The following is a 12,345-nucleotide window of genomic DNA, read 5'->3' on the forward strand; positions in this document are numbered from 1 at the left end:
AGTTGAGGGGCTTCCCTGGTGGCGCAGTGGCTAAGAATCTGCCTACCAACGCAGCGGACACAGGTTCAAGCCCTGGTCCAGGAACATGCCGCATGTCATGGAGCAACTAAGCCCGTGTGCCAAAACTACTGAGCCTGTGCTCTAGAGCCCGAGAGCCACAACTACTGAGCCTGTGTGCCACAACTACTGAAGCCCGTGCACCTAGAGCTTGTGCTCCACAACAAGAGAAGCCACCGAAATGAGAAGCCCACGCACCGCAACGAAGAGTAGCCCCCAGTTGCTGCAATTAGAGAAAGCCTGCACACAGCAACGAAGACCCAACACAGCCAAATAAATAAATAAGTAAATAAAGTGAGTTGATATCTGTGTCACTCCATTGGGTACATACACGCACCGCAGGTCTCACTTCTCATACTCAGTCCCACAAGATGATGTGATAAGTAGCCCCAGGCAAACAACCAAAATAAAAGTGGATGGAAACCCAACAACCATGAGAATCCTGATGTGCTTGTAGACTTCATCAGGATTGAATAACACTTTGGGACTAGTTTTTCACTCTTGTTCTGGACAGCACAAGAATAGAAAGATTTGCTAAACTCTTAAGATGCTGAGGCACCCTTGGCTGTGATAATGTGTCAGTAAGACTTGCACTGGACTGCAAATGACAAAAAAATCCAACTACATTGACTTAAACAATATGGGTTTATTTTCATATAATAAATAATATGAAATTATTTTCATATAATATATGAAAATATATTCATATATTTTATATATAATATATTCATATATTAATGAATATATTATATATTCGTATATATAATATATGGTTCATATAATAATACTGGTTCATATAATAATCAGTCCTTCAATACAGATTGCTGGTGTTGTTTCAGTGGCTCAGCAATGTCAGGGCTGGTATCTTTGTAGTCTCTTGATCTTTCCTCAAGTTCACAATGTAAGTGCTGACGTTCCAGCCATTATTTCTGCTTTCAAAACAGGAAGAAGTAGAAACCTGGAAGTGCTTACCAGTTGCATGTGTCCCTCTTTATCAAGGAAGAAAAAATTCCTCAGATTTCCCTCCAGCAGATCTCTGCTAACATCTGGGGCCAGAGGATAAAAGAAGCTGTAAAAGCGTGTACTTGACTATGTAGCCTCTTTGGTGGAGGCATCGTGGTAGAAAAGGGTGGGAAATGGCTCTTGGGTAGCCCAATCAACAGTGTCTATCACTTAACGATGGGGGGCCAAGGAAGCACCCCAGGGGGAGATAGAAGTGGCAAGTCATGTCCAGGGCCAAAGCAAAGGAAGTGAGTCACCACATAGCAATGGCTCTGAAGAGATTGAAAACAGATTGGCATCTGAGAAGAGGAAACTTTAGGAAGACTGTGGGTCTCTAACCCATTCCCTGGGAGCTTCAGGATAGTATCGTGTCTGTTTTACTCACCAACATATTACCAAGTACTTAGCATGGTGTCTGGTATATATTGATAGTAGGTGCTCAGTGATTGGTAAATTAACTAATGCATGAATGCATCATCCATGACCATGGTGAGATAAACCCAAGATAATAGTAGGAGGAACCTGGTGCTGCCTCAGTCAATTTGGGACTTATTTCAATGGAGTTGGGGCTGATTTGGCAGATTAAAATTGTTAATTTTCACAGACTGGGAGGAGGACATATCTTCTTCATTTTCCTTTCCAATGTATGTCCTGGAAAGGGGCCTGTTTAAAAAAAATCACACGGAATTGAGGAGTTTGGGACTGAGATAAGTTTCAGGGCTTCTTACCCACTGTAGGGACTGTAGGAGAATGCACTGGGGAAGAGGGGCCCTGTGTAGCTGAGCCCCATCATGTCCATGCATGCCTTTCTTGTCTTTAAAGGATATTCTGCACATTCAATTAACAAGAGACCAGAAGAGTTGGCTGGGGAAATTTCACTACTGATTAAAAATTCCATTTGTCTGTGAGCTGAGCTTGTTTTAATAATGTGACAGAAATGAATCTGAGGCTGCTAGTTCGTTGGCCCATTTAAATGAGTCATAGTGAATTGAATCTTTCCAATTTTTTCAGTCTTCTTTAGGCTGCTCAGTCATATACAATAGTATTCCCAAAGTTATAAGTACATTGTAATTGATTTTACAATTGTGAAAATTCAAAACTTGTGAATTTTTTTAAAAACAGAGAAAACGGGGGAGCTATGCAAGCTATCTCATCTCAGATTCAAGTAATTTCCAAAAATCTGAAATTTATATATAATTACTGTGTCCGTGTTCTTCTTGACTTTCTTTTCATTGTTGTAGATGACAGTTATGATCAGAGTTCTGCAAAACATGCTTATTCTGAAAGCCATTTTCAGTGAACTGAAAAAAAAACCCAACCAAAATACCTCCTACCCCTCCTTAGAAATTAAAAATAAATTAATTTGTTGGAAGCTATAAAGGGACCACAATAATAGAGCAAATAAAGAGAAGAAAATTAGATTAAGACTCTTCTTTATATGTTTTCTCAGCATAGAGAGTTCTTTTCTCAACTGAGAGACTATAAGAAAATAATAAGTAAAAACAACTACAATTAATGTTATTTCCCTAGTTAAATTATAACTTACTCCACTCACCTGTGTTTGAAATTCAGAATAAGGGACATTCAATTGTCTTCATTGTATATAATAAAATCTATAGTAAACTTTTATTCTATATCATGATTAATTTTGTTGGGGGGAACATGAAAGTTGGAATGAAAAAGAAAGGCATATGAGGAGAGCAGCAAAGGAAGACTGACCAAAAATGGAGGAAGTAGTGTTTTTGGGTAACTGTCTTAGGAGGTCACCCTAAAACTATAATTAGAGTGGAGATACAGTCCAGATTCAGTTATGTAAATTGAAGCAGCCATCCAAAGGGGATAATCAGAGGGTGAAGTGTAGTTGCTGGCATGAACTGGATACAGAAATCAGGACCTGGAGAAGAAAGTCTGTGGAATAGGTATACATGGCCACATGCCCAGATAACTGGTTAGATATTATTTCTGGGTGTGTTTGTGATAGTGTTTCTGGAAGAGATTAACATTTGAGTGGGTGACCTGAGTAAAGCAGATGGTCTCCTCCAACGTGCACAAGCATCATGTAATCTGAGGGCCTCAATAGCACAAAAAGGTGGAAGAAGGTTGAATTCACTCTCTTCCTCACTGATGAGCTGGGACATCGATCGTCACCTGCCCTTGGTACTCCTGCTTGTCAAGACTTCAGACTTGGACTGGGATCTACACCATTGATTTTCTGGCTCTCAGGCTTTTGAACTACACCATGGGCTCTCCTGCACCTCTGCCTGCAGGTGGCAGATCATGAGGCTTCTCAATCTCCATTATCACATGAGCCAACACTTTATAATAAATCTCTTTATATATTTTTGTATATTTTAAATTTTATGTAGGTATGTATGTTTTCATTCATTCATTCACTCATTCATTCATTCGTTCTGTTTCTGGAGAATCCTGACTAATATGCCAGGGATGCCTGGAAGTAGAATCAGGAAGACTAGGAAAAGGTCAACACTAAGGTTCATGGGCTGAAACTGAGCAGGGGAAAAGACGAAAGACAAGTAAGTGCACATGACCTTGGCTGGCAAGTGAATGTATGTCTGAGAAAAACTGAGATAGAGAGAGGAAAGAGGGAGGGACACAGAGACATGGAGAGAGAGAGAGGTAAAGGGGAGGGAAAAGCCCATGGGTGGAAATAGTAACACATTATCAAAAACACAGGAAAAGAGGGAAAGAGAAATACTCTATGTTTTAAAGACGATGAGAAGGAAGACAGGCTAAGAGTGTGGTTCACTAGGTTTTATGTCGTGTATTAATACATATTTCCTGCCAAACTCTGTTGTTCCCTTGAATGACAGGCTGTCCTTATCAGGACAGGTTATCACTGTCCTTTAAAACTCATATAAGCTACTTAAACACTGTTCACAGCTCTTCAACTTTTTAAAAATACTTTAACATTTAGAAGTACGATCTGAGGCTTCTACCAGAAGTCTGTGTGTATTTATTATTATTACTTTTAAACAAACTATAATAACCAGAAAAATATCACTGACAAAAGGCAAAGAAATTAATCAAAAGTTTTATCTACACATATATATTTGATATAGATATATATGTATACATATATATTTGATACCAAATATATGCATGTATGTATACACAAACACATTGCCATATAATATTTGTGCCTGATCCCTGATGAAATGCTCAGATAATAGAAGACCCACATGGCAAATTCTAGTGCGAGAAAGGTCCAAGTTTCAAAGATAATGGAAAAAGGAATGAATGAGCTGGGGAAAGAGGTTGGGTGGCAGTAATGGTAGATTTCTTATCCTTGATCAATGCACCACCCTACTTAGAGAACATTAGGAAGCTCACAGAGATGGTGAAAGACATAGTTAAATGTGTCTTTGACCACTAACCCAATGCATTTCCCCCTGCATCTTTGTGTGTGTGTGTGTGTGTGTGTGTGTGTGTGTGTGTGTGTGTGTTTGGCGGTACGCGGGCCTCTCACTGTTGTGACCTCTCCCGTTGCGGCCTCTCCCGTTGCGGAGCACAGGCTCCGGATGCACAGGCTCAGCGGCCATGGCTCACGGGCCCAGCCGCTCCGCAGCATGTGGGATCTTCCCGGACCGGGGCACGAACCCGTGTCCCCTGCATCAGCAGGCGGACTCTCAACCACTGCGCCACCAGGGAAGCCCCCCCTACATCTTGCTATTCTTCTTTTTTTTTTTTAATATTTATTTATTTGGCTTTGCTGGGTCTTAGTTGCGGCACGCGGGATCTTTAGTTGTGGCGTGCGGGATCTAGTTCCCTGACGAGGGATTGAACCTGGGCCCCCTGCACTGGGAGCGTGGAGTCTTAACTGCTGGATCACCAGGGAAGTGCCTCTTGGTATTCTTTTATCTGTCAGAATGCAAGAATTCACTGTGGCCTAAAGGGCACCAGACCCACCATCTGAAATCTGGTCCAGACTCTTCTAATCTGGGTAACTTTAGGCAAGTCACTTCTACTTCTGGATCTCAGGTTCCTCTTGAGTGAGTTGGACTAACATTTTGGTCCTCAGTCTTTTTCTGCCTCAACATACTGGATAGTTGCTGCCCAGCAAATTCAATAGTAATAGTAGTAGAGTATGTATTCGGGTTCTGCAGAGAATCAGAATGAGTAGGATAGATACATAGGAAGAGATTTATTGTGAGGGATTGGCTAATGCAATTATGGTGGCTGAGAAGTCCCATGATCTGCCACCTTCAAGCTGGAGGCCCAGGAAAGCTGATGGTATAGCTCCAGTCCAAACCTGAAGGCTTGAGAACCCAGGGGAGCCAGTGGTATAAGTCCCAGTCTGAGTCCTAAGGCCCAAGAACTGGAGGGCTGAGGGTGTAAGTCCTGGTCCAAGGCCAAAGGCGCAAAAGCCAGGAGTGCTGATGTCTAAGATCAGGAAAAGATGAATGGTCTAGCTCCAGCAGAGAGGAAATGCACCCTTTCTCCACCGTTTTGTTTTATTCAGGCTGTCAACAGATTGGTTGATGCCCACTGCTTTGGGGAGGGAAATCATTTTTACCTAGACTACAGATTCAAATGCTAATCTCTTCTGGAAATATCTTCACAGACACATGCAGAAATGTTTTATGAGCTATCTGGACATCCCTTAACCTAGTCAAGTTGACACACAAAATTAACCATCACAAGTTATATTTATTGAGTATTTACTATGTGTCAGATGCCGAGTGAAGCACTTTTCCTCGTTTCATTCTCAGCACATGATTTTGCGTTACTATTATCCCCAGTTTAGAGACAAGGAAATTGGCTTAGAAAATTTTAAAAACTCAGCAAGGTTACACAACTAGTGAATAACATATCCCTTCTTAATTCAGGCCTATCTAATATGTAGGTGTTTGTTCTTAGTTCCCTATATTATACTGCTGCATTATATAGTCATGATTCTCAAATGGGGTAGTGATAAGTTTATGCCCCCTGACTCACAGATATGTCATGATATTGGTCTCCCAGGAGATTTTTAAAAGCCCACTTGAATATCACTGAACTAGATAATCTTTAGGCTTCTTTTCATAGATAACTTTGATGACTTTGGGATTCTGCTGCTGAGAAGGAAGGAAACTTTTGTCATGCCTTGCAACAAGATTGAATCTAGTAAATTCCATTGCTTTTTGTTGTCCTCAAATAGCCTGCATGAATCTGCCACTCATCAATTCCTCTTTGTCTCCTTCAATAACTCACTGCCCTCAGAGCAGCCTCTGATCAGAAACGTCATTAAATTAGCTCTGACTTGTCTTCTGATCATACCTCTTAGATAACATATTGAAAATGCCAGTTGGGTCACTGATGGTGTTCTTCTAATTTGACTGCCTTAGGCATAATTTTGTTAATATTTCTATAACAACAAATAACCATGTCACTGATGGCTGTGATCCAATTACAACCTGTACATCAAGCAATTAGCATCTTTATAGTTGGCAAAGATAAGTTGACTGAGGGTCACTATAAATAAGAGTGGCACCCATATTTCAATTTTCTGATATCCAAAAGATGTGTCACACCTTCCATCGGGGTACTGTCTCATGAGAGCACCCCTTCTGAAAGGACTGGTAGAAAGAATACATCATCAGAATCACACTACCACCTGGGCACGTTTTCATGCATTTCATTTCCTAGCTTCGATAAGAGCCGGGGAGAGGAGAAATGGCTAAAAATAGGTGGGATCCTTGACTAAAGGAAAAGATTGGAAAAGTCCTGTGGAGAGCTGTTCCTGGAAGCTTTGCAAATTCTTTAGAGCTAAAATGTAACCCAAAGTAGAAAAAGGATGACCATCACATTTGATTTAACTGCCTGTGGAGGCACTGCCTGTTTTTGTTTTTTTTTTAAAGTATTTTCAGAACACATGGTGTAGTGCCTTACTTCTGCCTGGTGGGAAGATCCTTATTGTATGAAGGGCTGCACCAGAACCTCAGGAGTGTTTTTCACTCCTATTGGGGGTTTTCTTTTTTCTTTTCCTTATCCTTCCCCTCTTTCTTGATTCTGCTTCTGTCTGGGGTGCATGTCCCCACGCAGTACACTCTTCCACCTCAAACTTTAGGTGAAAAGAGTGGGCTGCAGAAGGGGAAGGATGAGGGGCTATGCAAACTTATCCTGTCTTTGTCACAAGAGCCTTACAAGAGCAACATTCCTACCTTCATTGGTCCAGCCACTGCCCTGCTCCACTAACTCCACTGACCACTAATATTTCATAGTTCAGAAAGGCTTGGAGTTCCATGTTTCTCACCAATACAGTTGTTTTCTAAGTAGATTGTATTCTAAAAGACAAATGAGAGAGAAAAGCCTACAGGTTTTGCCTCTACCTCACCATCTCCAATATCTCCATCACCATTTATTGAACACCACCATGTACCAAGAATTATGCCAAGTGCTTTACATGTAAAAACCCTCTCCCTTCTATCTCAGCTTTCAATCCATCACTGTAGAAGATGACCCTGGCCCCCCTTCAGCCCTTACTCCCTGGACTAGATTTTCAGGAGCCACATGGAGCACTTGTCTCCCCTGCCCAAGAACTCCCCATCTCAGCTTTTCATCCTTAGAGTTCCTGCATTGGTCCCCATTTGCATCCTGCCCTTTGTCTCCTAGTTCCCCAAGGTGTCCTCCTAATACCATCAATCTCTGAAATCTTCACTCTACTATCAGAAGTGGGGACCCTGATCCAGCTGTCAGGATACTGCTCTTGTTACTTTCCTGAATACACTTTGGCACGAGAACACACACAAGCTTGGCTCTATAGTTTAATGAGTACCAATATCTCAGGTGTATTGTAGTTCAGTCGGCTTTTACAGGTTGGCCCCAAATCCAACTCTAGTACTGTTTCTTTGTAATATGCATTTTGAATTGTATTCAGCGGATTTACAAATGAAGTTTTGAAGCATAATCTATTGATATGTTAGGGACCGTCTACATTTTGGATGCATATAGAAAAGGTTGCATTTTTGTGACTTGAAGAATTAACCTTAAAACATTACTTTTAGGAATAGCAATGTCGTTTCCTAATGAGACTTGAGTTGTGTCCTGTGACAAAACGAAATTAAGTTTTAAATGAGGTATGTGGTTTTCTACTCCAAATCGAAGCAATGGACCAAAATAATTGGCAACTGGAGAGAGCACTATTGAAAAGTATGTTCCTTTTTCAGGAAAGGAAAAGAAAGTATATGTAATTTTCATCTCTTTTGCTTCACATCTAGCTCAGCTAGTTCCTGGCATAGAGTCACATTTCAGTAAATGTTGGTGAATGCAGTTTTGAATAAATAGGTTGCTCTAATGTCTGTGTCTATGCTAGCAAGTATTCCTAACCAAATTATTTATCTTAAACTGAGTCTCTTCCCCACTCCCACCCCCCACCCCAATACTTTTCTCTGATGTTTATTTTTATAGTGTGCAATTAAAGGTTGGTGAATGGCTGTTACAAATGATGGCATATTTGTTGAAGGCCCAGACCAGGAGGAGAGCCGTCACACCCTATCTTATTCTTATGACACTATCTTTGGTTGAGGGAGTCAAGAGTTGGTTTGGAGCTTTTGTATTCAGCCTGTCACTTGGTTCATTATTTGTCTGGAGTCCTTTATGGTTGATGAAAGGAGGCAGAGTTCTAATGGGAGCTCATCGAGACAGGGTCCATCCCTGTTCACCTTCATGCCCTTTTTAAACATCTAGCTTAGAGAAGGAAGGAAATGACTACCATTTGTTAAGTATCTACTAATTCAGGCACTGTTCTGGGCAGTTTATACATATGGTCTCATTTAATTAATACAACAGTCTTATGATACAAATTTAGAGTTGAGAAAACTGAACAATACAGGCTTAAGGAATTTGCCAAAATCACATAGTTATGAAGTTCACCATTGTATACTCAGCTCCTAGCACAGTGCCTGATACATAATAAATGTTCAGTAAATAAAGACTGTTCTGCTTTGAATGTTTTTGCTCTTTTCACTGTCAAGCACTGCCTATCCAATAATTGTGCTTAATATGATAGCCACAAGAATGGTTTGAGACATTTTGGTGAATGTGCAATGGTTTTCATGTTTGACATATACATTATAACCATTCATCTTGTTATACCCACTCTTTGTAGAGAAAAATGGTGCTTTCTTTTCTTTTTCTTAATTCAAAAATATTTACCTATCAGTAAAACTGATTATGGTGTTTAAGATAAACAGGTAAGTTTCTGTCTCCAACATAAACAGCTCAAAGTTGGGACTTCTCTGGTGGCACAGTGGTTAAGAATCCGCCTGCCAATGCAGGGGACATGGGTTTGAGCCCTGGTCCAGGAAGATCCCACATGCCATGGAGCGACTATGCATTTTGAATTGCATTCAGCGGATTTACAAATGAAGTTTGAAGCATAGTCTATTGATATGTTAGAGACCGTTCGCCGCAACTACTGAGTCTGAGTTCTAGAGCCGGCGAGTCACAACTACTGAAGCCCGCAGCGCACCTAGAGTCTGTGCTCCACAACAGGAGAAGCCACTACGATGAAAAGCCTGCGCACTGCAACGAAGAGTAGCCCCCGCTCGCTGCAACTAGAGAAAGCCTGCGCAGCAACGAAGACCCAATGCAGCCAAAAGTAAATTTAATTAATTAATTTAAACAAATAAAAAGCTCAATTTTTTATGAGGGAGACATGTGAGCACAAAATGACAATATATATCATATGTATATAAAATCAATGGCAACACTGGCAGGGGTTTTTTGGGAGTCCCCAGTTTCTGCTACAGAGAGACTGAGGTAGAGAATAAGAGTCAGGGAGGTGTCTTAGAGAAAAAATATTTGAATTGAGACTCAAATGACGAATTATTGCTTATCAGCTAGATAAAAGAAAGGCATCCAAGGCAGTAGGGGCAGCAAGTACAAAGATACAAGATTTGAAAAATTCTGCAAGACATTTCATGTGGTTGGATGGTGGTTTGCATGTAAAATTATCATGGAAGGATGAGGATGAAGAAGTAATTTATTAATAAATACCATTTATTTTATACTGACTGTATGTCAATTAGATTGCTAAGAGCTTCATATAATCATCATTATTCCTGGCAACAATCTATGATTATTATTCTTATTTTGGAATAAGGATATTAAAGCTTTGGGAATTTACACTTTGGCTTAATTCCAAAGTCACACAGCTAGTGAGTGACAGAGCCGGCTCTTGAATCAGGCGAGTCTGACACCATAGCCATTGTGCTTTACCACTATGGAACACTGCCTTCCAAAGGTAAAAATTCAGGATGGAAAGAGCATAGGCTCTGCTAAGAAATTTGGATTTTGTTCTCTTCACTATGAGAAACAATAAAAATACTTTAGAACTGTTTGTTTAAAAAAACCCCACCCTCTCTTTGACAGTGGTCTTGGCAATATATTTCTGGATGTGTGTCCTTAGGCAAGGGAAAAGCAAATATAAACAAATGGGACTACATCGAACTAGAAAGCTTCTTCACAGCAAAGGAAACCATCAATAAAATGAAAAGACAACGTGCTGAATGGGAAAAGATATTTGTAAATCATATATCTGTTAAGGGGTTAATATCCAAAATATATAAATAAGTCATACAACTCAATAACAACAACAACAAAAAACCTGCACAAACAACCTGATTCAAAAATGGTCAGAGAACCTGAATAAACATTTTTTCCAAAGGAGACACACAGATGGCCAACAGTCATGTGAAAATGTGTTCAGCATCACCAGTTAATAGGGAAATGCTAATCAAAACTACAATGAGATATTGCTTCAGGCCTATTATAAAGGCAAGAAATAACAAGTGTTAGCAAAGATGTGGAGAAAAGGGAACCCTCATACACCGTTGATGGGAACATAAATTGGTGGCCACTATGGAAAACAGTGTGGCGATTCCTCAAAAAATTAAGAATAGACCTACCATATGATCCAGCTATCCCATTTCTGTGTATTTATCCAAAGAATATGAAAACATTAATTTGAAAAGATATACGCAAACCTTATGTTCACTGAAGCATTATTTACAATAGCCAATATGTGGAAGTGACCAAAGTGCCCATGAGTGGATCAATGGATAAAGAAGATATGGTATATATATACACAGTGTAATACTACTCAGTCATAAAAAGATGAAACCTTGCCATTTGCGACAACATAGATGGACCTAGAAGGTCCATTATGCTAAGTCAAATAAGTCAGAGAATTTCACTTACATGTGGAATCTAAAAAACACAACAAATAGACAAACATAACTAAACAGAAACAAAGTCACAGATACAGAGAATAAGCAGGTAGCTGCCAGAGGGGAGGGGTATGGGGGATGAGTGAAATAGGTACAAACTATGAGGGAAATTAAGAGGTACAAACTTTCAGTTACAAAATAAATGAGTCATGGGAGTGAAATGTACAGAATGGGGAGTATAGTCAATATATAGTCAATAATAATGTAATATCTTTTTATGGTGAACAGGTGGCAACTAGACTTATCATGGTGATCATTTCGTAATGTATAGAAATATCGAATCACCATGTTTTATACCGGGAACTAACATAGTGTTGTAGGTCAATTGTACTTCAAAAAACAAACAAACTTATAGAAAAAGATTTGTGGTTACCAGAGGCAGGGGGTGGGAAGAGGTGGAATTGGATGAAGGTGGTCAAAGATATAAACTTCCAGTTATATAAGATAAAAAAGTACTAGGGATGTGGTGTATAACATGATTAATATAATTAACACTGCTGTATGTTATATATGAAAGTTGTTCTCATCACAACGAAAAAATATTTTTTCTTTTTCTTTAATTTTGTATTTGTATGAGATGATGGATGTTCGTTAAACTTATTGTAATCATTTCATGATGTGTGTGTGTGTCAAATCATTATGTTATACACCTTAAACAATGCTGTATATCAATAAAACTGGAAGGAAAAAAATAAAGCTTTCTAGTTGGCTTTTTCCAGCCTGTGGAATCACAAACAAACAAAATAAATGAACAAACCAAACCAAACAAAAACAAACACACAGATGGTACAGATGAACCGGCTTGCAAGGCAGAAATAGAGACACAGATGTAGAGAACAAGCGTATGGACACCAAGGGGGGAAGCGGCGGGGGGCGGGTGTTGTTGTTGTGATGAATTGGGAGATTGGGGTTGACATGTATACACTAATATGTATAAAAGAGATAACTAATAAGAACCTGCTGTATAAAAAATAAATAAATAAAATAAAATTCAAAAACAAACAAACACACAGATACAGAGAACAGAGCAGTAGTTACCAGAAGGGACTGGGGAGGG

Source organism: Grampus griseus (assembly GCF_964374135.1).
Source record: "Grampus griseus genome assembly, chromosome: 5".
In the NCBI taxonomy this organism is placed as follows: domain Eukaryota; kingdom Metazoa; phylum Chordata; class Mammalia; order Artiodactyla; family Delphinidae; genus Grampus; species Grampus griseus.